This window comes from Phasianus colchicus, chromosome 3, assembly GCF_987193195.1.
Source record: "Phasianus colchicus chromosome 3, bPhaCol1.hap1.1, whole genome shotgun sequence".
In the NCBI taxonomy this organism is placed as follows: domain Eukaryota; kingdom Metazoa; phylum Chordata; class Aves; order Galliformes; family Phasianidae; genus Phasianus; species Phasianus colchicus.
In genome coordinates this window covers 29,510,515-29,536,666 of record NC_143438.1, presented here as the reverse complement: position 1 = coordinate 29,536,666, position 26,152 = coordinate 29,510,515, and the positions used below count along the sequence as shown (strand labels likewise).

At 35.4% G+C, this 26,152-nt stretch overlaps 1 long non-coding RNA gene across 1 annotated transcript; it reads left to right on the top strand.

Annotated features, from left to right (window-relative positions):
* The first annotated feature begins 7,411 nt into the window (after positions 1 to 7,411).
* On the top strand, positions 7,412 to 24,660 carry LOC149918484 (uncharacterized). The gene is made up of 3 exons (XR_016465516.1): positions 7,412 to 7,496; positions 20,911 to 21,049; positions 24,473 to 24,660. It is a non-coding gene; the product is annotated as an uncharacterized LOC149918484 (long non-coding RNA).
* The last annotated feature ends 1,492 nt before the right edge of the window (positions 24,661 to 26,152 follow it).

Sequence of the window (26,152 nt, the reverse complement as noted above, 5' to 3'; positions counted from 1 at the left end):
CAACAGCTGTTTCATTAAACTGCTCCAATTCAGTTAAGAACACTCTGTGTATATCAGGTTGCGCAGTGTTTGACTTTGTGATCGGTGAAATACAGAGCAACATAAGGCATTTGCTTTTACAGTGGATGTAGAATGTCATTATAGTACAGTGAAACACTGCAGATAAACAGAACATTAAATGAGGAGAACAGTTAGTTCAGTATTTCTCAACGTCTCTTCCTTTTTAGTATTAGACTGGAGCTTAAGCATACATACACTGATGTTATTAAATAATGATAATAAAAATGAAAGTGCTTTGATTCTCATTGGAAATCTGTTGGTGACAATGAAGTGAATGTTAATTAAACTAAATACTAGGTCATGCTTTGCATTAAGAAATGTTAAAAATGCAGGCTGTCAGCTCATATGTATTGACCTAATTCCTAATGCTATTACTAGTTCATTGAGGAATACAATCTCACTCAAGATATTTCCCAGGAAACATTTCAATCTTCTGTTATGGACTTGTAATTTCATGCCATGTTACTACATTAAAAAGAGTCCCTGGACAGATTCTACCTTCACAGTTAGTTAGTTCAGTGTTAGAATATGTATCTCACTTATGTGTAGTTTTCCTACAGGTGATGTTTACTGTGGTTTATACTACGGCAGGCTCCATATCATTGGTAATAAAGATTCCTTTCCTCTGATCAGATTTCTCAACAAGATGTTTTCAGGTAGCCATGTGCACATGCAAGTGATATCTAGAGGAATGAATGCCTTAGGTCCTAAGTGCTAGTTCCTTGATTAGGGCTGTATGAGCAGACAAAGTGACCTTATTGGTACTGTGGGCCAGAATCAGTCATTCTTACACTACTTGAGATAATTTTGTATCCAAAGCACATATTATATCTAACATAGCTAAACTGCAGCTAGGGAACTTAAAAGCTACTGATTAAACTTAAATTGTGTAGAATTACTTATGAATATGTCTGTGGAAGGCAAGCCCTTGGCACCTCTTAAAGTTCATTTTTTAAATCTATATAATGCAGATCAGATTTTGGAATATTGGGCAGCCTTGTCATTGTCACTATCAGCTATTATATATGTTTTATTGATCTCTGTGGCTCTGTTTATTCTGTACTTAAGTGTTACTTTATTTGAAAGATGAATCTTTGGTGAAGCATAATTTCGGGTGCAGCATAATATGCATCTAGTTCTGAGTACTGTTGAAGCACTCACACTGAGATCATGTTGAAATTTTACCCTATAGAAACCTGCACTTGATTAAATTAGCATTTTCTTGACAGCTTTATAACTTTCAGAATCTGTGACTGCTACTTTTGATAAATGTTCTCCTGTTGAGAGTGTGAGTAGTACTTTTAGCACATTGTGTTGTGGATGCTTCTGTGCCAAATGCATTGCATGGCATCTGTTCAAAGTAGTTTTATCCCAATCTTAAAAGAGCTGTTTTACTTATCAAATTTAACCCAGCCCCTATTGTAATATTCCTGTAGTAATTATGTATGAAGAGCATGAGCTTATTAGTTACAACAGACCTTTCCTCTTCATTTTGGTGTCCTGGATGCAGTGATGGCTTGTTATGTACAAGGAGATTTTGGTGATTGAGAAAAAGCAGTAATGAAGAGTAAACAGCTGTGACCAAATGGTATATTTTAACTAGAAGTCAATGATGGTGTGGCTGGTAGCTTCTTAGTTATTGTTGGCCTTTTGTTCTACAACAACCAAATTAGGAATAGCATTTTTTATTCTGTTCAGAATATTAATATGCTAATTAAGTTAAACAATTTTAAATATCTATTAAATATATTGTTTTAGCATTTTGTTTTGAATGAAAAGGCTTATAATAGAGGTACGTGACCCCAAGTGATAACTGAAAGCCATGCTGTTCTTAGTATTGACAGCTGATAGTTATCTGTACCCTGGGTTCACCAGCAGGGTTGAAGTGTCCTGCCCAATCTATAATCCTTATATCTACTTGACACATATCAACTGTTCAGTGGTCATCTCCTGGCTCTCAGGGATGGTCCTCAACTGGATCATCTCTTACACACTAAGTACTGTGTCACTGTGCTCGAGGAACCTGATGTCTTACCCAAATTGGCTGACAAATTGGCTTATCTCCTTCATCAGTGTGTTACTGGGTGCTATGGCTCCACATCAGAGCTGGCCTTTCACTCTGCAGCCAAACCTCAGGACAGGAGCTGGGGAAGTACTTGCAGAGCAGCAAGGATACAAACTTTTCAGGGCCAATGGAGCCCTGAGGCACATACAGGCCCTAGTGATTAGATGGATCCAGATCACATGGAATTCAGGACAAGGTTTTGTGTTGACTTCAGTGGATTTTGAATTGGTTGTTAAGGCATTACATATGCCTGTACTTGCTCACCTAGTTCTTGTAAGGAATACGTGTTCCCTCTTACCATTCATCTCTTTGTTACCTATAATGGCCAACATTTATAAAGGAGGCCTTTTTTCTTTCCTTATACAGATGTGCATATTGTCATGTTTTGCTTTTCGCTTGTACAGTTCATTCCATTGCTCCACAGAATTTTATTTGTGCTTATTTACATTTGTATAAAATCATAGGTCAGTCTGTTATTAGATTATCCATCCCTTTTCTTTCTTTATTGGAAGAATTCTTCCCCAAGAAATTGCATGTAATCTTAGAAAGGCTTAGGTTAAAGGGGACCGAAAAGATCATCTAGTTCCAACCTTCCCCTGCCATGGATAGGGTTTCCACCCACCCAATCAGACTGCTCAGGGCCCCATTCAAAGGGATCTTGAACAGCTTCAGGGATGGGGGCATCCACAGCTTCTCTGGGCAGTCTACACCTCACCACCCTTTGGGAGTATAAAATTTCTTTTTAACATCTAACCTAAATCTCCTTTTAGTTTAAAACCATTCCCCTCTGTCCTATCACTGTCAGACCATGTAAAAAGTCTTTGCCCATTTGGCTTATTAGTTCCCTTCTAGTACTGGAAGGCTGCAATGAGGTCTCCTCGGAGCCTTCTCTTCTCTAAGCTAAACAAACTCAACTCCCTCAACCTATAATCATAGGAGGGGTGCTCCAGCCCTCTGATCATCCTAGTGGCCCTCCTCTGAACCTGTTTCAGTATCCTCACATCCTTCCCCTACTGGGGGCCCCAGGATTGGATGCAGTACTCCAGATGGGGACTTACAATGGCAGAGTAGAGGGGAGGGCAATTAGCTCCATCTGTCTCCTTTGTGGCCACTCCTCTTTTGATGCAGCCCAGTATACTGCTGGTGTTCTGAGCTGCAAGGGGACACTGCTGCCTCATGTCCAACTTTTCATCCATCAGGACTCCAAAGTCCTTCTTGTCAGGGCTACTCTCAATGACTTCATCTCTCTGTCTTTACTCTGATATATAGGATTGCCTTGACTCAAATGCAACATCTTGCACTTGGCTTAGTTAAACCTCATTAGATTCTCACGTGCCCACTTGTTGATCCTGTCTGGCTCCTTCTGGATGACATCTCTTCCTTCTATTGTGTCAACTGAACCACTCAGATTGGTGCTGTCACCAGACTTGCTGAGAGTACACTCAATCCCACTGTCTGTGTTGTTTCTGTCTTCAAATTAAGGGCTGTAGTCTTATTTTTGCTTGGTCTTCTTTTTATTCCCACTTGGTGTTACATGTTTTCTTGTACACAGTTTTCTCATATTCCACGAATTCATAGAAAAGTACGGTGCAGTCTACTGGCTATTTTTAAAGTGATCTTCAGACCACTTTAACAGGAGCTTTTTTGTTTGGTTTTTTTTTTTTTTCTTCCAAAAAGTAATGGGAAGAGTTAATAAATGGAATTTTTGTGTTGAGTTAATGATCCAGAAAACAAGCTGTCATCAGATTTCCTCCATTGCTAATTAAATGGGATTAAGTGTTATAGAGAGTTTACAAAGACTAGATGAAACTATGTTCTATGTATTTCTCATACAGTCACATTTTTACTATTGCTGAGAACATCTCTAAATTTGAAGAATTAAACCAAAGCATGGTAACTGTTATTTATTGTCACTATAAATTCCACAATGGTATATTTGTAGTTCTTCTTCCAGCAACTCTTTTCATTTCAGTAAGTGTGAGAACCTTCTGGTTAAATCGTATTCTTCAGATTCTCAAGATTAAGTGTCACATATTGCTTTTGTCTTTGAATCTGTACTTTTTTTTTTTTTTACTAGCTGTATTTAACGTAGAAGGAAATGTTTTTCTAATCTTTCGTAGTAGAATGTGTGATCTTGACCATTGTTATCTTGTTTGCAATTTGTATAAGGAGGGGATAAAATAATACTCCTCAGCAAAAACTTTGGATTAGTTAAGTGGGGAATAGTGAAATGTAACTTGATAAATCAAAACGTTTTCAGTCACGTGCAATCATTGTGATTGTTGCTGCATTGTGCTTAAAAGAAGTCACAGGATTTCAGAATCTGTTGCATCCTTTTTTGTTGTTTTGTTTGGTTGTTTTTTACCTTCAGCATTGCAATCTAAATGCAAATTCTATAGCTGAATAAAATCCAAGAAGCAAATATCAAAGGCGCTTCACGAAAAAAAGATCAGTGATAATGATGGTTCACAGATTAGTCTGCTATGCGTTTTGAATATGCAAGCATTTTTTTCCTGATACATATTACATTTATAAACAAATAGAACAAAATCAGCTCTTTATGCTTTAGTAAATAGATTCATATTGAATGAACTAGTCTGAATTAAGATAAAATCTACTCTAATGCCAGTGTTAATAGTTCTGAATCTGTGAATCAAGTTCTGTTTGTTTAATTCCAAGTAAGATATTAAAGCGTAGTTACTTCCTTATAATAAGAAGAAAATATGAAAAGGAGGAAAAGGAATCCTTTGATTTTTAGAAGTAGATTGTAGTATTTTAATCTAGTGCTACTATCACACTTGTATTTATTATGAGTATATCATCAAATATTATCATGTGGTTAAAATAATGTATTTGACTATGATTTTTGTTTTTTTTTTCCATTTTGAATTAGTCTTTATTTGCTCTGTATGTTCTATGTTCAACAGGATCAGAGAAGTGCATGCAGTGTATTTAGTTCTGTTCTAAAAATTTTAATTAAAAAAATTAAAGGTATTAAACCTTTTGGTGTTGTAACTTAGTGAAAGCACTGATTAAGCAAAATTACCCAAGATATAATTCTGAAAAATAAGTGACTGATGTCTGAATTTGTAATTGTATGTGTCGTGTAACAGTCTTTGAGATGATGTAGTGTGATGTTTTGGTTATTACATATGAACATTCAAATATCTTTCTAAAGCTTTTAATTATTGTTCAATCATAGAATCACTGAGGTTGGAAAAGACCTCCAGGATCATCGAGTCCAACCGTCCACCTACCATCAATATTTTTCCACTCAACTGTGTCCCTCAGTACAACATGTAAATATTTCTTGAACACATCCAGTGAGTCAGCCATCTCGCCTGCCTGAGCAGCCTATTCCAGCACTTGACCACTCTTTCAGAGGAGAAATTTTTCCTAATATCCAACCTGGATCGTTCCTGGTGCAACTTGAGTCTATTCCTAGTCCTATTACTCATTATGTGGGAGGTAAGATTGACCCGTATTTTACCACAACCTCCTTTCAGGTAGTTGTAGAGAGCTACAAGGTCTCCCCTGAGCTTTATCTTCTCCCGACTAAATAATCCCAGTTCCCCATGCTGCTGTTCCTAAGTCTTGTGGTCCGGAGCCCTTACAGCTTTGTTGTACTTCTCTGGACACATTCAGGGCCTCAGTGTCTTTCTTGTAGTGAGGGGTCCAGAACTGAACACAACAATCAAGGTGCTCTCACCGGGTACTTACCAGTGCTAAGTACAGAAAGTCAATCTGAAAGTCAGTCACTTCACTGCTCTTGCTGGCAATTCTATTTCTGATACAAGCCAGGATGCCATTGGCCTTCCTGATTGCCTGGGCTGACTCATGTTTAGCCGAGTGTTGATCAGCACCCCCAGGTCCATTTCTCCTGGAGCCTCAGGAAGAGCTCCGTGTTCATCCATGCCAGTCTTCTTCCCCACTGGCTCATCTTGCAGCACTGGGGGACAGCCTTCTCCTGCACCTTTAAGACTGACTTCATGAGGAGAATTGAGCTTTTCTGGACCCCTGGACCCTTCAGAACTGAATCCCAAGGGACTCTCGCTACTACTGTCCTGAACTGTGCAAAGTCTACCCTCCAGATGTCCAAGGTAGTTTTGTTTGGGTCAGAAGTGTAAATTTGGACTGTGAACTTACTGTATAACCAGTCAAAATTTAAAGTGTTGTGAGCCTTAGAGTGGCTTCCCAGATACAGGTTAGGAGGACTGATGAAAAACTTGACTCAAGAAGAAAAAATAACAGAAGGACAAGCAATTCAGGATCAAACTGAATTGAAAATGGTAAGAGTAAGTCAATACTACTGATGAAACCTTCCAATAACAAACAAAATCTTAAAAAAAAAAAGTTTCCTTAGCACCCTCCCTAATTTTTTCTTGTTTGCTTTTGAAGGGTGTAATTAAGGTGTCCATGTACTTGTGGAAAATTGCAGGTTGAAATTGATCTTTTTTCTTAGTAACAAAAAGTGAAGTTTGAGTTATCTGTGGCTGTCATAGAGCTTGGATCCTGAGAGACTTTGAAATTGCTTTTATCAGTCTGACAAATTGGTACTTCCTTTTAGCTTTTTTTTTTAAGTTATTGTGTATTTGAAAGCAACTTTCAAATATGTTTTTTTTACTAACAGTAAATATACAGAACAAACCTCTTAATCTGTACTGTCTTGTAGTGCAAAATGGGTTGTTTTGTGCTTGAGAATTCATCACGCTTTAGTCATAATTTTTGGTTCCAGAAATTGTTGGCTCAGTTTCCAGTGTGTTTCCTAAGACAATGAGCCATCCGTTCATTATGTTTGTCAACAGCTGTAAGCTGACAAAGATGTAATTAGAATCTTAGTGAAGTGTACTTCCTACAGAAAAGTACGAATGTTACCTATCAACAGAGACTTTGTTTTCCCCAGAGACTGTTGTAGACAGGCAGATTTCTCATGGAATTTTTCTTGCTTACTTGTGACAGTCTGGAATAAAAAATGGCTTCTTCAATGAAATTATTGTGCGCATGCCAGATTATTCTTTTGTCTCCACTGTCATTGTGGGAAGCATTTTTAAACTGGCAAATAGTGGGGACAGGGAAAGACTACAGTCCAGATTCCTGAAAGTGTACTTGCCCTGCAATACTGTTTTTTAAAAAACAAGTATAGACTAAGTATATTAATATGTCTTTTGAAAACACTTTAAACCTTCTCAGGAGGAATCCTCCATAGAAAGCCTTTTTTCATTGTTTATTTTCTTCTGATTTATGTAGAATTTATACCACCTTTGGGAAATGGACTTGTCAGATGGACTGCTTCTGGAGCAGACCTAGAAGTGCTAGAAGGAAAATCCTGATAATGAAACTGAGGCTACAGTGTGATCTCAGTCATTATAAGGTTTGTGGATATACTACTTTTTCTGAATATTTGCTCTGAGCAGGTTTGAAATTTGGTGTTTGTAATTCAATTACTACTATTAAGTAAAGATCATTCCAGAAGGTTGTCCTTTCAAGGATACATCCAGAGAAAACATATTTTGTACTTGCTGAAGACCATGAGATCTTTAGGTTCATTCATACAGCTGTCAGAAAACCATTGTGTCTGAACTTCTAGTTCAGCTTGTATACATATTTAGCTTTCTTGGAAATTTTTGAAGAATTTTTAAATAAACTATCACCAGTACGAGGTAAACTATCATGTATTTCTTAATTGCAGTTTAAATATTGTAAAAAATATTTCTGCTGGAGAGCTAACTTTGATAAATTTAAATAAAACATCCTTTTTTTTTCCTTTTTATCTGCAACTTAAAGTGGTCTAGAGTTGTTCTGATACATTTATTTATTTGCAGTTATATCTTGTAGAACTTTAACAGGTATTTCAGTAAATGCAAAATATGAAAAATCTTAGACTGTGAGCTTTGACTTTTATTACACACAGCCAGCTGATCTGCAGTCCATTTGTGGCCACAAGCGTGAAGTTCTGCTATGTGGTTCCTCTTAGAGAGAAAAGAGAGATTCTGGCACATAAAATAACTAAATTCAGAAGGAATCTTGGTGCATATTTAAGCAGATAATAGTTGGCTGTAAGGGTAATGTGGTTTTTGCATCAGTGGTGAAGATGCCTAAGATTTAGCTGAAAACCAGCCCACAAACAGTAGATGCAATGCCTAATGTACATCAGGTGTTTTATTATTCAGAATTTCTTTACATTTTATGAGCAAGAAGATTCAGCCGTTGTTGCTATTATAAGGACTACTAAATCTGCCTAGAAACACGTTGATGTAAATACTGAACTCTAATCAGACAGGTTACCTGAAGAATCCTCACATGATTATAATCAAAATGAAAGAATCTACTTTCTAGTTTGTACCACTTTGTTCTATTTCTGTCATTAATGGTAAATACGCAACTTTTTAATTTTGATCAGGCTTTCTAGTAACTTTTAATTCTAATCTGTACTTTCTAGTACTTTGACAAATAGAAGGTGTAGCTTGTACAACAAACTTTTGTTGCATTGTTATATAGTTGGAAATTTCTCATAGAGTTGTATTTTTTTAATTTCTTTTAAAATTCTTAGCTGCTTTATGGTTTTGGTTACTATTAGAAGTCTGTTCCAAAAGGAGTGTGCTGATTTTTTTTTCCTCTATGGTCATAAGGCTTTACTCTCTTATTAGCTTCTTTGAATAGAAAGCTAAAAATTTAAGGACAGAAATGTATGAAAATCTTTTTGAAATGCTTAAATATTGAGACGATATAGGAAAAAAATTACATAGTGTGCTAGCAAATTCTTGTGTTTTTTGTTTGTTTGATTACAGCTGCTTATTGCTACAATCTTTTCAGACAGTAAAAGGACTGATTCAATTTGAATACGTTGAATAAGTCATATAATCTAAAGAAATATATGAAAGAATTACTGAATATTGAGTTAAACTAGATAAAATTATCTTCTTTTATATTCAGTCTCATCAGTTGAAATAGAAGAACAAAAGGGCTATTTTTCTATGTTTTTTTTTTTGTGTGTGTGTGTGAAAAAAATCCACCAAAAGGGAATTAAATATTTAGTTTTCCTATCAATTTCTAAATTTCAATTTTTATAATTTTTCAAATTTACCTTTTTAAAATGTTGAATACATGGACTGTGAAATCTGATTTAATTGGACTGAGACATAATGTTTTATTCCTATTGCTTTTATTTTTCCATTTATGACAGGTACCAGTTAAGAATGATTACTTCTTGATTTGAATCAGAAATACATTGCCACCAGGCAATAGATTTGATTTGTGATTTGACACAGCTAATCTAAGTTATGTAAAACAGCATTTCTCCCTTGCCTCCATCCTTGTAGAAGGTTATTGAAAGCTGGCTGCTGGTCTCTTCTCTGGATTTCTCTATGGCTAGAGAAGTACAGGGTGGATATCTAGAGACTGACGTCACTCTGTCTGCTCCCTTGGTGGCCTGTAGCTATGAAGAAATGATGAAAATACATATTTCTTAGAGCTGCACAAATTTACTTTCCCTCAACTTCTTATCACTGTGAAGAAAAGAGAAGCAAGTGGGATAGATAGGATGATCATTTGATGTCATGGCCATTGTTATTTAGTATTATCTTACTTAGATAAACCTTTTTTAGAAGCCTGTAACATTCAGGATGTCACAGTACATGGATTCCTTCTTCCGTCCTTTTTCACACACTGAAGCGTGGAGTTATAAAAGATGACATCCCTCCCTTCTCCACACCCCTCCATTTCCCAGTTTGTCTAAGTGTGGACCTAACATAAAGGGGCTTTCTTGTATCATAAGCAGTTGCTCAGCTACTCTCTGAAAGAATGTGTTGATACTTCCTTCAAAAAGAAGCAGCAAAAAGATGAGCTTTAAAATTATTGAGTTCTTTTGCAGGTTATGGTTATACGTTTTTTGCCTATCTACTGTTTCCCATTCCTCTTTAATGTAGATAAAGTGCTTTAAGCAGATTGAGCTATGTGGTTCAAATCTTCTATACAGTTAGAATCATGAACATTGCCATTTTGTAATATGTTGTGAAGCTGAAACTATAACCATGCATAGGAGGAAGACTGAAATAATTCTGAGTTGCTTCTTATAGTCTGGCGCATGTGATGATGCTGTTCTCAGTTAAGAAAGATGATAAAAACTGTCATTGGCATGTAACAGATGCTGGGTAATTTTAGCTAAACCATTCACTTCAATCTACCATACACTGGGGAGTAATTAGCATACTTAGTGGCTCAACATCCTAAGTGCTTAATAGAACAAATTTTTCTTATTGGTCTCCATGTGGCTATAGTTCATACACTTCATTATTCCACCAGGTTTAACTGCATATGTTATTGCTCAGCTTGTCTGGTGTTCAGATATTCTCCTGCAATTGAAGAGAATGCTTTAGTCCTCACAGAACTTCAGGATATACACTTCTAACTTCTACACTTATAACTTCTAACTTCTAACTAGCCAACATTCAAACTGTTAGTTGTTTTTGGAACTGCTATTTCTCATGCAATGATTGTCAGGTATCAAATATTTGCTACTGAACTAGATTCTTTTTCTTCTGAACTTGCATTTTTTTATAGGTTTGATGTGATTGTCAAAATGCTTTTTTATTCAGTTGTAAAAGTTAGATGAAGTATATATTCATGGCACAATCTTAAAATCAGTTTCAGATGTTTCACAAGTTGTCTTTATCATTTGCTACCTAACTTTAGGATTGAAACTTCAGGCCTTTAGAACTTAGCTTGTAACATAATTGAGCATACACTGTACTTAGTCTGTATTAGTTGAATTTCCTATGATGGTGAAAACTTCAAATATACTCCTTTCTGGTTTCATTGAAACTCTCTTACTGGTTTTATTATCCGGTTAGTGAAGTATTTTTTTAATAACTTTTGTATTGAATCTTTTCCAAATCCTTTTCCAAGATTCATTGGAATCTTGGATGCCGATTCAAAGCCTCAGTTCATCCCAGGTGCTCAGCTTGCATACTAAATTTACCTAGGTTAAATCTAAGAATTAATCTCCAGGAAAGTTTCTCTAAAGCACTATAAAACCTCAGTCTTTTCATTGTTCTGCTGCTTTTCAGCTTCCAAAATTGGTGTTTCTGTATTTTGAATGTGTTTGTTAACATCTTCTATGATGTCAGAGCAACTGCGTCTGTTTGTTTTGGTCATGTATAAATATCATGAAGTAATTGTAATCTTGAGTTCCTATCTGTCTTTGGCTGCAAGAAGTATTTTCCAGCAGAAGAGTGACCAGCATAAATTCTGAGCTCGCTATCACTTGAAAATTATATTCCATGTTTGCTCTTTCATGCATACGTGGCTTTAATTTATATTGTCTTTCTTTTATCTGTTATTAGAACTGTATGTTGGAGTGTTTTTATGGTCTCGGTGCTTTCAGCTTCATCTCGTCAGTACAGGCACCACTTACACTAGGATAACAAAGGCCACTCTGTGGAAACTTCAGTCTCTCTCTTTTTCTTCAAGGCATCCTTAAAACGGAGAGAAAACAGAAACATGAAGTTTTATCATTACTTTGATTTTGCCCTACTTATGAAGGTGTTATGTATGCTAAGCCATTAACCTGCTTGCTTATTGGCTGCTCCCTAAAATATTATCTTGCAAAACCCTGATCCTTAAATTGAGAATAAAATGAAATAGCTAGAGATTCAGCTTCAATCAAGTGTGACTACTGTTGGTGATGTCTGGTTTAACCGGAAGACAAAGGAAAAAAAAATTGAGGTAAAAATGTTAATGCTGAGAATCCCTTATAATATCACAAATGCAACAAATCTTACCAGAGAGAGAGAGAAACATTACAAGAAGCATAAATTCTGTCGAACTGATTGTGAATTAGTGAATTATTTGTGGTTAAGAAACTTATCCATCATTAACTGGAAAATGATTATGGTGTCTTTTGAAAGACTTAAAACATCTTTTTAAAACTGACTGAAAATGATCCTGTTACTTATACTTTTTCCAGATAAGTGTTCCAGATTAAAAGTTCCAGATACTTAACTCATAAATTCATAAATACTGCTGTGCGTGTTGTTGTCTAATTGCATTTCATCTGGAATTATTTTTTCCAATCGTAAGTTAAAGAATAAAATTAAATCTCAGTCTTCCTCAGGTGGTTATTAGTCAGAGTATTACCTATATCTGTAGGTTTGTGTGAATGTAAAATGTTCTTGTAGATTAAAATTCCTAGTAGGAAAAAAAAAATAGTAAAAAAAAGAGAGAACTGGCTGGAAGCCTATTTCATCAAATATAGTTTTGAAAATGCACACTGGATATACATTATTTTAACATTTTAATGGCTATATAAAGCAAAATAGAGTTGTGCTTTAGATTAACTAGCTTTATGTGGTCTTGTTTCTTGGAAACATGAAAACATTCAGAAGTATAGATTTGATAGAGAAAGTTTGAAAAACTCACTCCTAGCACTTTTTTTTTATATGAATGACGGAGTTCTGTGCTCAGTTAAATGATAGTCTCTTTCCAGAATTTCGCCAGCACACAAAAAACAGTGTAATTGACATCAGATGTGAATTTGTAGTTTAGTACCTGAAATGAATTTGCATCTGATGTTGTTCTATAAATCTTTCCCATATTGAATACTAGGAGCTGTCAGACTCCAGATAGCTTATATAAAACTTGCTTAAAAATGAAAACAGAAAAACAGATCTACAGCATGGAGTCAGCATACCCATCCAATTCAAGTTAATATTGTCACCTGTTTCCTAGAACATAATTCATTATGTGTATTTGTTAAAGATTAATTAATTTGATATAAGTGTAATCAGTGGCTAATGTGATTATGGAGAATGGGAGGATTGGTTTATAAGGATGCTAAGATGTATTCAGTATGTCTGTGTAATCTAAAATAGATGTGAGCATATGATTAGATCACAAAGCAAATAGATATTTAAGCTCATGAGAAGATTTCTTGTTAGTTTAAATAAGTCAAGTTAAAAATGTTGTTCTAGATCAGTATTAAATCATTCTTCTATGCTGAGTAATTAACCGTGAGAGGAAGGGGCATAAAAAACAAACAAAAAAAACAACCTCGTGTATTTAAAATAGAATCCTTAACTCTAATGAAAACAGGTGATCAAAATGACACCTTGTGAATTCCATGTTTCTGTTAGATTGATTTTGGTAAGAGATCTTGAACTTTTGGGGGTAGAGAATGGATAAAAGAAAGTTAATTTTGGACTCCAGCGTAGCATATTTCCTACATGACATATATGTGCAATATTTTCTTATACACAAAATATGACACAGTATCTGCAGGATATACATGGAAGGTAATGTACAATCAGCTGTTAGCAGTAGGGACTTTTTAGACATGTCAGAAATGCTGTTCTTATTACCTGTATCTGCTGCATTCTTTGCTGCAAACCAGAGGAGTCTGCAGCTTCTCATGCATGTGAGGATGCATGTTAGTAAAGAAATTGCCCTCCTTTCCAACTAATACTTGAAATATATAAACTAGTGAAAAAAGTGTAGAAGGTTCAATAGAAACAGAGAAATATTGCATTCAACAAAAAGTAAATCTCTATTGTTTCGTTAATCTAAATGAATCATTGTTACAGCTATGTTCCATTAGTAAAGATGCAGCACATCAGGAGATTTGCAAAAATCAGTAGGCCGGACTGAAAGCTGTGTGGTGGAAGAGTTTTAATGCTTTCTAGTTAGTCTCAGTGACACCAAGCATGCTGTGTCCAAGACAGGTCAAGATTCCTGAACTCTAATTCTTAGAAATGGACCCGTGTCTCTTATCTAAATAAATAGAACTTGAAGAAAAACTGAAAAGTAACTGTGCTTTGGAAAAAAAACTAACTGGAGACACCTGTGTGAGAAGAAGAAACTCAGTCCCAGAAAATAAAGAACTATAAATGCATATTGTCATGCTTTATAGTTGATAATGTGTATTCTTTCAGGTTATATTATTTCATGTAGTTGTAATTAATAGATCATATTTAATGTTCACTGAGAAATCATGTAACTGTGCCAACTTTTAGAAGAATTAGATGTCTCACAAATAGTTACCTGGCTTACAAATAAAATACAAACTTGTCATTTACTATATAAGAAAAGAGTATTATTATTATTTGTGTGTGTTAGATTTTCTCTGAAGATTTACATTATAGAGATTACAGTCTATCTATGCAAAATAAATGGTCTTGGCTTGATCATATGAATGATAATTATAGGAAATGTTATATGTGCTATCTGGTAGAAATATTGTGCATTAATTTATATTCTACTTTTATTATTTAGTTTGTGAGCACTAACTATAATTAGTTTGCTAAGAGAAGAAATTCAAATAACTGGCTTCTTATTTTTTATTTTGTTTGTCCAGCTAGAGCATTGCAACAGAAAGCAGAACCAGAGAGAGCATGTATCATGTTAATGCAGTGGCTCTCACGATGAATAGGGAAAGCAGATTTTCTGAAAACTTTTATTCATCTCTGGGGTACAGTCTCCTTTGATTACCTATAAATAATGCAGGAGGCGAAGCTCTTTTGTCCCCTTCTCTATTGAATGCTGGTGACCGATGTTCAGTTAAGCAGTCACAGGCTTCCTTCTGAAATCTTTGCTTGTTTCTGTGACATAAGCAGCCATTCTGTTTCCCTATAATTTCTGGTTCTGAAGGACCTCCTCTCCACAAGACTGCAAGTTTCTTATTTCCTGTATGTTCTCACGATCTGCAGCACAGTCTCAAATAACTTCTTTGGCTCACTGGTGTTAATCTGCTTACTTTGGGCTGTTAATTCTTGATACAGTGGGCAACAATTAAACTATGATGAAAGATGGGTGGCTTTCTGTGAGAAGGGCATGTTTCTGGAAGAATAACGCTTAGTAATGGAGATGCAGTAGCATCTTCACTAGAAGTGACAGTGTCACCTACAGGCAAGCATCACATACTTAAATTTAATAACTGTATCCCTCATTGACTGCAATTACAATTTAACAGTTGCAAATAATAATAGAATTACTGTTCTGATGTGGTTAATGGAAGTGATTCCTGTATGTTAATCTAAACAGAATTATGTAAGAGCTGCTTCAAAAGTAATGCCTCCTATCTTATTATGTTGGCATCTTTAGAGGCAGATGTTGATGTTATGGCAGCAGAGGTGGAATGTTCCCTCCAATATTCTGTTATATTTTGTTGCTGTGTGGCAGATGGCAGCAGAAGGGCAGTCTGACATGGAAATGAGGATGAAGCAAAGGTGTTTCACTAAATCCCTCCATGCAGAAAAATATCCACTGACATACATCAATGCTTACTGAGTGCTTATAGGGACCAAACAGTGGATGTGAGCACAGTGAAGTGGTGGCCAGAGAATTTCATTGGTGTTGACAGCAGGTCACCTCCAGTGGTGCAGATTTTTGTGATTATGGCATGCAGACTCTTCTTCATCCCTGGTGAAAACGTATAGCTAATGGTGGTGATAATATTGAAAAATAAGGCTTGCCAGCTGAGATTTTGCTCTATCAAATGGTGTTATTGTGCGTTTGTTGATCTTCTTTCATAGGTTAGTTGGAATTTGTTCATAGGCCACTCCTCCCCTGGAGTCTGCAAATCACTAACTGGAAAATAGTAGTGGAGCAAAGGTCTGGAAATCAGTCATATTGAATCATAGACCTATCCTAGTGTCTGGGATATTATTTAACCTATTTTCCTTATACTTCTTGACTTTTTATATAGAATTATAATGCTGCTGCCTTTCCTCTATGCAGGGAACTTTATTAGTTCAGATTTATAAAGCAATTGTGTGTAAAATACATAAATTTTAAAAAGTTTTTAAACTCTTAGAACTTTACTACAGCTGTTATTTGCACTATTCCTACTCTCTGCCATGGGACAAGTGTAATCACACAAAAAGCACTACTTTTCTTTCTTGAGAAAGCTAAATTTACTGTTATCTTTGTCATCAAGCAACTTAAATATATTAAATTATGACAAGTCTTTGAAGGTATTAATCTGCTGAGAAGGTAAGTACTGACTTCATTAAAATCTCTCTGAGGTTCACTGTGGAATAACATCTGAGAACATTTTGCAGCTGTGGATTTTGCAGTTTTGATGGCATAGTGAGGAAGAAATCATTTGAAGGGAGTGGTGTTCTCCAGTGTTGGCTGTAGCTGGATATGTATGCTCAGTGAGCTTTGCTGTGGACTTGAAGTACAGAGAGAAATGAGTCTGATTAAAATTAGGCTATTACATTTCTGTGCAAGTCAGGTTACAGTATTTTTGTTCTGACTACAGCTAATTTTCATGGTTTATGTTAAAGTAAAGCATTGGTATTAAAAAATATCATTTAACCTTAGTAACATGCTTCAAGCCATGTAAATATGAATGGATACCCTAGGATAAGAGTGCTAAATCAATTCATCAGAGATTTCTAGTAATGAAGCAATTAATATGAGATGGTAAAATATAACAGTTGCCTTCCAGAGCTTACAAGTTGAATTTTAGTTCACTCCCTATCATCTCTCCCTTCCCATCTCTTGGCAAAACTCAATTTTACAGCACTGTGAAAAACTTACCATCTGCCAGAGTCCTAGTACTGCCAGAACAGACATTACACAAATGCACATATCTGAGCAGTTAGAACAGGTTGTGATCTGTACTTCTATAACTGTAAGCAAGCTTGTTTGCATTTTATGTTGTGCTTTTCCAAAGTAACAGTGACTTTGAGAAAGGGGGAAAAAAAAGAACAAACCAGCCCATTGTAAATCGCGTAGTTACAACATACTTCACAATTCTCAGTAAAAGCAACTAACGTATGGAGAAGAATTTGATGGTACAATTTAGGTGGTAATGAAATCCTTGTTATTTCAAAGCTTACAGCATGATAACATATAAATCCAGAGACTAAATTCTACAAATAAGATGGGATAATAGAGTGTAAAATGAAGATGTGAAGAATTAACACTAATCTTCTGGGCAAATACAGCTACCACACGGAGCTCTACATTATGGAGTTATTGTAACTATGCTGAAACAACTTGGCATATTTGTGGTGTAATAATGAGTTCAAGTACTCCCCAGCTGGGCTGGAATAAGGCATTCACATGACCTGTGCCAACCTTTTCTACACCAGAACTAAGAATGGCTTTGGCAGGTGGGCTGATTGTAATTGACTGCCTTCAGCACCTTAACAGATGTGCTCAGCACACATCAGGATCAGAGTGTTCTGCCCTTATCCAAATTAAGCACTGCTGAAAAGTGATGGAATTTTGCTTTGCTAAGTTTTTCAAATAGACTACCCAGTCTATTATCACTTGTAAGAAATATATCTTTCTCATAGATATCTTCAGTATTTAAAAGGAGTTTATAAGCAAGATGGAGGCAATTTATTTTTATTTTTTTTTTTACATAGTCTAAAAGTGATAGGGCCGGGGGGAACATTTTTGACCTAAAAGAAGAGAGATTTAAGTTAGATGTTAGGAGGAACATACTCACCACTAAGAGTGCAGTAAGATACCAGAACAGGTTGCCCGTAGAAGCTGTGGGTGCCCCATCCTTGCGAGGCATTCAAGGCCAGGTTGGATGGAGCCCTAGGCAGCCTGATCTAGTAGGTGGCAGTCCTGTCCATGGCAGAGGGATTGGAGCTGGGTGATCGTTAATGTCTTCCAAAACAAGCATTTCATGTGCTGAATTGGAATTATCCTAAGAGTGAAATGTGATGTATGTAGGATTAGATAGGCTCACCTCTGCATTTTTACTTGCTTAACAAAAACATAGAATGATTATGATGATGCTAACTGATGTGACAGGAAGCTTTTATTTTTACTTGAAGGGCTGATATTAGCATATATCCAAGGGATGTTCTCTTCTTGAGAAGCAAGTTTTAATTCCATTATCTCACAAACCTGATTCAGCTTTTATATGGAAAGCTAGAGATTGTAGTTAGGCAATTTTTGGTAATTTTATTTCATGTAATCTTAGCATGTAGATTAACAGACTGTGTAGTAATAGAACCTTACAGTTATTTGCAGGATTATTATTTATCTTAAAACATATTGGTAGGAAGAGATATCTTCAACTAGTATATTTCAAAAACCAATATATTTCAAAATGACCAAAATGCAGACAATTAGGATTTGAAATGTGTAAATCTATATTTTCATTTGTGAATCTACTACTACTTCTCCACTAAACAGTATAGTGGAGTGTTTTTATTTTTGTCTACCTCAACTAAAGCTCTGAACAAAATGTGATTGAAATTGAATTGACAGATAGCTTTTGAATGTTCCCAGATCAACAGAGATAGACTATCTCTGGCTATAAGTGGAATTAAAACTAACATTTTCAGCTATGTTTGGTAAAACTAGGAAGAAGATGACAATATATTTACTTAATTAATAGTAGCAGTGAAACAAATATGCGACAGTAAGAATCAGACTGTAATTTCTACTTATACCAATCAGGAAGATGAGAGTGTTATGTATTTCCTGTATAGCTTGAATAAATATCAGTACAGCTAACTTTAAGTTCGAATTGAACTGTCTCTCTGTTCTTTTTCATTGGTTTAGTTGCTTTTAGAAATGTTTTCTTTCTATTTTCTTGTAACTTAACTATAGGTCCAGGTATAAATTTGGGTTTTTCCCACCTATTTCTTCACTGCACGTAGTTTGTCAGTTAATCTCTCATGTGGAGTTAAAGTGTTAACTGTAAAGCTAACTCTATTGTTAACTCTAAGAGGCTAACTCTATTAGCCTTAGAGGTTTTAAAAGTGAGATGCATTAATGCATTAGGGTTATGCTGCTATCTAGGTAAGTGTTAGATGAATCGTAGTATGTCTTCATAAAGACTTCCTATGGCTTATTTAAATCTTGGAACTGCCTTCATGGGAGAGATAGAAGTCAGCTGTCAGGAGATGAAACTTTTCTGACAAAATCTGTCTAAGAGACTAAAGTAAAATTAATAAAGCAGAGGAATGTCAGTGGATCACAAAGATCTCGACACGGCATTTTTCAGAACTAAAACATGACAAAGTCTTCAGACTGGTGAAGAAACATGTTTCTTTAGAGATATTGTATATGCTCATTTTTATTTTCAGAAATATCTTCCTGATATTGTAAGATACCAATATAACTTTTCTTTAATATTTTGACCTTCAGTAGAGACATAGGACTATGGAGGCAACTCTGTTTGATAGGAAGAGAATAAACAGATCTTAAAAAAAAACCCTCACAGTTCTCTAAGAATTCTTCAGGACTTTCACGTTTATAAAGATCTAATCATAGTGGATTGTGGTCATTTTTCACAATATACCTATTTCCAGCCTGAGATGTGTTGGGGAGAATTCTCATTATTTCAGTGTCTTGAATTTTATCAAATTGAAAGCCAAAGACATTTTTAAAAGATTTTCTGTGGGGGGGAGAGGGGAACAGAATGAACACTTAGACACATACCATGGCCGGGCACATTTCATAGCTGTATACACACAGCTTTTCATTGATGAGAGAACTTCATTCTGTGCAAACTGAGCATAGAACTAAATTCTCCCAGATATCCTAGATAAAATTTTAGACCTACAGGTTACACAGCACCCCACATCCTTTTAGTCCCTGCCTGACCTTGAGAAATGGTTGAGGAGTGGCTCAGCTAGTGCTAGTGCCTATGTGAATGGCTAAAAAAGGCCCTAAACTGAGGATGTTGTTTACATCTCTCACCAAAATGGAAACAAAACAAAATAAAGAAAAAAAAAAAAATCGATTTATGATGTGAGTTCCTTTGAAATGAGTCTGAGAACAGATAATGATTAATGATCTGGGAAGTAAATCAGGTAATAAAGGTGGCAACATTTCTTGACGACATAGAGTATTTTCTGGGATGTTGAAAAATGGTCAGATATTAGAAGTATTAACTGAATCAATGTGTGAACTGCAAATACATTTCATGGTAACTTCCTTATACCTACTGTATTTGTCCTTTTGTATATTGCAAAATACTCATCCTAAACAACTTTCTGGTTGAGTGCCCTAATGAAGTCAATATATTTTGTCATAGAAGGACAGAAATAAAAAAAAAAAAGATTTGAAAAAGCGGGCAGAGGTTGAAGTTTTACCGCAGCGTAAAAGGTTAACACCTTTCTGTGAATCGTGGCAGATTCAACCTGAAGCCAGTGGAAACTGTAATCTCTCGTGACTGGGAAGCTGAGAAATAAAAACTGTATTAATTAAAAACAGGCTGGTATGACAGCCTTTACTGATGGCAGAAAAAATATTCTGGCACCCAGGAAGTGTCTGGGAACTGAAAGGATCTGTCAGGTCAGGTGCATCACAATTCCATTTTCTTTATTGTGGAGTTGCTTAGTGTTTTGAGAAATTCCAGCTAGGAAAATTGGAGAGTCTATGTAGCAGAGGCCAATGAAGACATGAAGGTCAAAAAGAGGTTAAAAATATTTATTCACTCTTTGCATAAAAAGCATGGAGAAGATCAGATAATTCAGGTAAGTCTCATAACAAACTAACAACACTGATTCTTAAACTTACATGTAGTTTGTGGGTAACTCTTACAGCCTCTTGCTTGTTGTGGGTACTTAGGATTTATGAAAAACAAATAGGCATTTTTCTAGAAGCATGAATCTAAATGAATTCCTCTTGTGCTTACTAATATAGTGTTTCTGGCTCAAGATTTTACTGAGCTGTGAATTGGAAATTATTCATAGGAAATAGCAATACCTAGTCTATTTCTTTGTGTCAGAACTCTGATCATTGCTGAAGACTGAATGTAGGGCTAGACAGATCTTTGGCTGGGTTTTGTATGACTTTTTTTTTTTTGATAGCCATACATTGTCTGCTCATCTTGGAATCATCCAAATGCTGGCCAGAGGGTGAGGAGACTTTGAACTTGGCTACATCAGCATGTAATTCTTTACAGTGGGACAGCGTCAGCAGACTGAAGCTGAAGAACTTTCTTCTATGGTATGTGCCATTCAGGGCTTTTTCTTTGGACTAGATTTTAGTCTTAGTTTTGTCTTCTGGTCTGAATGTTGCTATCATTTATGCAATATATTTATAGTGGTATTAGGGAATTGGTACTGAGTTGTGCTTTTTTGTTTGTTTGTTTTACACCTGGAGCAGAGCTTTCAGTTTGATTTTCTATTGATGGAATCTAATTTGTGCCCACTCAGTCCATCCAGTGTGAAAAACCAATGCACAATAAATAGAGACAATAGGAGTTTTGTTTCAATTTATACTGTTATTTTGTCTGAACCAAAATGTTAATGTATCTTGGTTCAACTTTTTCTTGATATTTCTTGAGGACAGAATTTCCATTTTTATAGCAACAACGTTGATTATGGTCCAATTTAAGTCTTATTAACGTCTGTGTTTAATAGGCATGTGTATAGAAATAAGAGAAGAGGTTATGTTGGATATTGTTATGGAACATATTTGTAATAAATGTGAGGAAGTCCACCATTTTGCTTGGCCACACAGAAGAAAAATAGTATGATGAAATTTCTGACTAAATAGTCAAGAGCAAATTCAATGACACTTTCTGCTTGTATTTGTGAATTACATCTCTTTACATAACAGAGATAAAAGTCTGATTGCTGATAACAGCAATGCAGACACTTTTGAATACATCTACTCATGCTTGCTTCCACTTTGATTATTACTGTTTTTCTGAAGTGCGTGGCGTAAGTCAGTAACAAACAGAGGTAGTGCCTCCACAAAGACACTGGGTCATTGAATAAAGTTGCATGACTGAAGTAGACAGCTAAAAATTTTCATCTCTGCTAAGAGAAAAGAAAGAATATTGATATTCCATCAATGAGGAAATAGACATGCTGGGAATTAAGCCAGACTTAAGTATTTTCAACTTTGAAAAACCACCATTTAATGACAAGGTCATTAATGTAAGGTCAACTATTTAGATAGGGATTACATATTCAAAAGGATTTCCCTCTTTTTTTTTTTTTCCCCCATATTTGTCCCCAGTATTTCATGCTGAATTTGAGTGATTCAGAGCTCATTTGAGACATAAACTTAAAAGACTTCTGTATGACTCCTTGAAAACTTTGGCAGTATGTTACAATCTATTATGTCATCCGACATTGTTTGGGTAGAAAAATGTGAATTCTAACTTTCAGTGGTTGCTTCAGACTTTTTTTTTTTTAATAATATGCAGACTAGATTTGTCAGAGGACTACCCATGTCAGATAACAAATCATATGAAACAGTTCAAAACTCTCCACAAAAACCGCTTCACTGCCAAAATGAATGAAAACTTTCAACATCCAATGAAGTCAGTGAGAACTGAGAGATTCCTCTGGAGATATGGATGGTAAATTTTACTTTCAAGCTTTCTCTGTATAACACATCCTGCTCTTGAGTACGTTTGTGCTATATCCCTTTTTTCTTGGTTAGAAACTAAGATCTAGGTCTGTCTACAGATTTATTTAAGCCAGACAGTAGATCTTAGTCCATGATTTACATTGGTTTTGTGTTCATTTTAAGGGGAACAAAATGTAGGTTCTTCGCTTGGATAATGGGAGTAGGAGTCTTCTGGTACAAGGCAGGTACAAATTATATTTTTCTTAATGAAGTTGTGTAATTAATTCAACTGCACAGAAAGAACATGCAGCATCACATAAGATGTAGTCCTGGAATAAGCTTGTGCTTTTGTGTTTTGTTTTTGAACATAAAAATGACACGTATTGCTGGCTCAGTCTAAATAATACCTTGTTTCTAAAAGCTTTTCCACATTAGACTATTACAGTCTAATGATTATAGTTGTACTTTACATACAAATGGTGTCATAATTTAGTGGTAAAATAATAAGTCATGCATACACAAGTTGCAACTAATTATAGCTATTGAAAAATAGTCACTTCCAAGCTTGTTACTACCTCATTTAATGCAAGAATGACTCATCTTCTACACTACTGTTCCTTTGAATGAGGTAAGAGAAAAAATCATAGATTGTATTGGACAAACCCATATATATATATATACTGGGGCTTTGTCTAGTGCTTTTGTATGGACTGTGACCATATGGTAGTCTCTTACTATTTGCGGTATATGATAATCAGCTGAACATTTCATGTATAATAACATGATGCGTCTGTGTAATGGGGCAGAATAAAATACTTTGTTTGAAATGGGTACTTTTACGTTGTTATTGAAATTTACTTTGTTGTTAGTATGGCCATACATTTTAGAGTAGTAGTTGTGGATGTTTGGGCATGAAAGAAGCTTTGTGGCCTATAGGGTCAATTATGAGGTAGGCAGTGTTCTGCAAAGAATTTAGCTGTTAAGTTATAAAGGAAAGGCATAATGAAAAAAGAATAGCACTTGCTAAGACTGCAACTATTTTTCAATGAAAGAATGGATTTTAAATATTGTATGCTGGTAATATTTCTAAAGCAAGATTTTTAGGAAATAGAGAGACAAATCTTCTGAAGCTTTCATACATTCACATTTCCCAAAAAATAGTAGTGATCACTCATCCCATCCCAGTGTTGACTGTCAGTTTAAAATTCAATTCTCTTTAAGTAAATAGCAAAATAAACAAAAAACTTACACTTTTGCTCCCCTTAACTGTAGAACACTGGAACACAATGGGCTCTGTGGAGTAGCAGAAGGGCTGCATGCGAAAAAAGAATTAATAATGGATCAGAAATTAAACTGCTGTGGATATTTTGTGCTTGGTGATCTAGGAGATAAGAAGATGATAATGGTGGGAAAAAGGAAGGAAAGAATGTAACAAGGAGAAAATAATGGAGTACGAAAAATAAAGAAAAGGAGAATAGTAAAGATAAATACAAAAAGAAACCTTTATCCAGAAGATGTCATCCCTGGCTTCAGGGAATTATGTTGCCAGAATCCAAGATAACATTTGCAGAAATAAATATCAATGAGTGCTATGTACTTGTCTCTCAGTTACTGTCTTGCAACTTTTGGTCCTAGATATTGCTGTAATAAGGCATGATATTAGCTAGTTCTGTGTGATGAGCAGACATTGCATTCTTGTATTCTTTTTACATTTTGCAAGAGTGGTGATGAGATTGAAACCCAAATGCATAAAAAATCAGACAGCCTTATGAGTAGAATGAATCATTATAGTTTGTTTTCACTTTTGCTGCTTGAGGAAGTGATTAGGAGCCTGGCCAAGGAAAGTCTAACTCTGCTCTAGCCTCAGGTAAATTATTATATCTGGCTTCAGGAATGATAAACACAGAGAAATACAGAACAATCTCACCCAAGGCATTTACAGCATGCTTATGTCACTGGTGTGGTAAAAGTTTTTGTTGTATGCTGTTTTTTTTTTTTTTTTTTAAAAAAAAAAGAAAAGAAAAAAGAATAAAAAAAAAAGAATGTGATTCCTTTCTTATTTCTCAGCTGAACTCCTGATGAAACTGCGATATGCTAGTGGGAACGCTTCTAAGAGTCCACTGTTAAGGTCTGCCAGTCACCAGGGGGAAAGCAAGGTACCATTGTGTCTAGTGGAGTTCATCTGCCTCTATTTTTACTTGCAATCATAGCTTTGTAAAATTGAATTTTTCCTGACTTCAGTTAAAAATGTTTTGGGGTTTCAGTCCTATTTTCTGTCAGAGTGAATCAACTACTATTGAAGGTAACAAATTTTTTGAGGGTTTATGCATCTGTTCATCTGTAGATTTTTACATGATTCTTCATCATTCTTGTGTCTCTGTTTTCTCTACCCATAACAGTTTAGCATAGTTTTGAATTATGCAATAAATATGTAAATAGGTACACATAATACATGGATCTTTTAAAATTAATGTCACTTATATAACATATACACATCTGTTTTGTATACATATCTATTTTATATACATAAATATGTGTTAAATATAATTTTTAATAATCATTACGTACCTATATGCGAACACATACAAAATACTGGTATGTAGACAAGTTTGTTTTTATTTATAGAAAACTGTAATTGTTTAAAAACTTCATCACTATGTAATGTCCTCCGAGATTACTGCTCTGTGTAAGTCTATCTGAGGAGGAGCAAGCAACCCAAAACCAATATTTGCTGGGACTGACTGATTGGAAAGCAGTTTTGTGGGAAAGGATTTGGGTGTTCTGGTGGACACCAAGCTAAACAGGGGCCATCAATGTGCCCTTGCCACGTAGGAGACAAATTATGTTCTGGGCTGCATTAGGCAAAGGATTGACAATAAGTAGAGGATAGCATTCTTCTTTTTTACTGAGCACTGGTGAGGTCACACCTGGAGTGCTCACAATCCTCATATGTCCTTTGATTCAAAGGAAGATTCATGAGCGCTTATCTTTCCCTCACTACATACATCAGGATGTAAAAGAAATATGTTACACGAGTTTACTTCAAGATAAAAAACTGATTTTTATAAGGCTAAAGTGGCAATTTACTACAGTCAAAAAAGAAAAAATGAAATTATCTGTAAGCTCAATTCAAGGAGCTAAAAAGAATACAGGTCATAAAATTAAATTTTTTTTGTTATAGGTATAAAAATTCTATAGATGATTCTATTTTTAAGGGGAATGAACCAGCCTAAAGATTCCTCATTAACTTTCAAGGGCCATTTGGCAGATAATGGAATTCATCCACTAAAGCATTTATTTTTCCTGTCTTACAGACACACATGCTTATCTCTGAACAACAAGATCCCCTGTAGGAGGAAAAATCTTGTATTCATTGAGGCCAGGAGGAAAAGTGGTAGAGAAATAAAATGGGGAGGGATGAGGTTGGGGGTAGATCAAGCAAACTGAATACAAAGCAAAACCAAAAAAATTCCACGTTATAATGAACTAGAAAAATTGTATAACTGCTGGAGGCCTGCTTTTTTTTTTTTTTCAAAGAAAAAGAAACAGCAACAGTAAACCCACCAAGACGCAATTCGAAATTAATAGACCAGCTTTAAAAACATAATGGGGGTATATTTATTTAACTTTTTTTTGGTGCAAAACTATAGAAAAGACTGAATTTTATGCCCATCTGCACTCTTCCCTTTTCCCCAAGAAATCCTTTTACAGTGGAAGAGGTCAAGCCATGAATCTGTGGTTTACTAA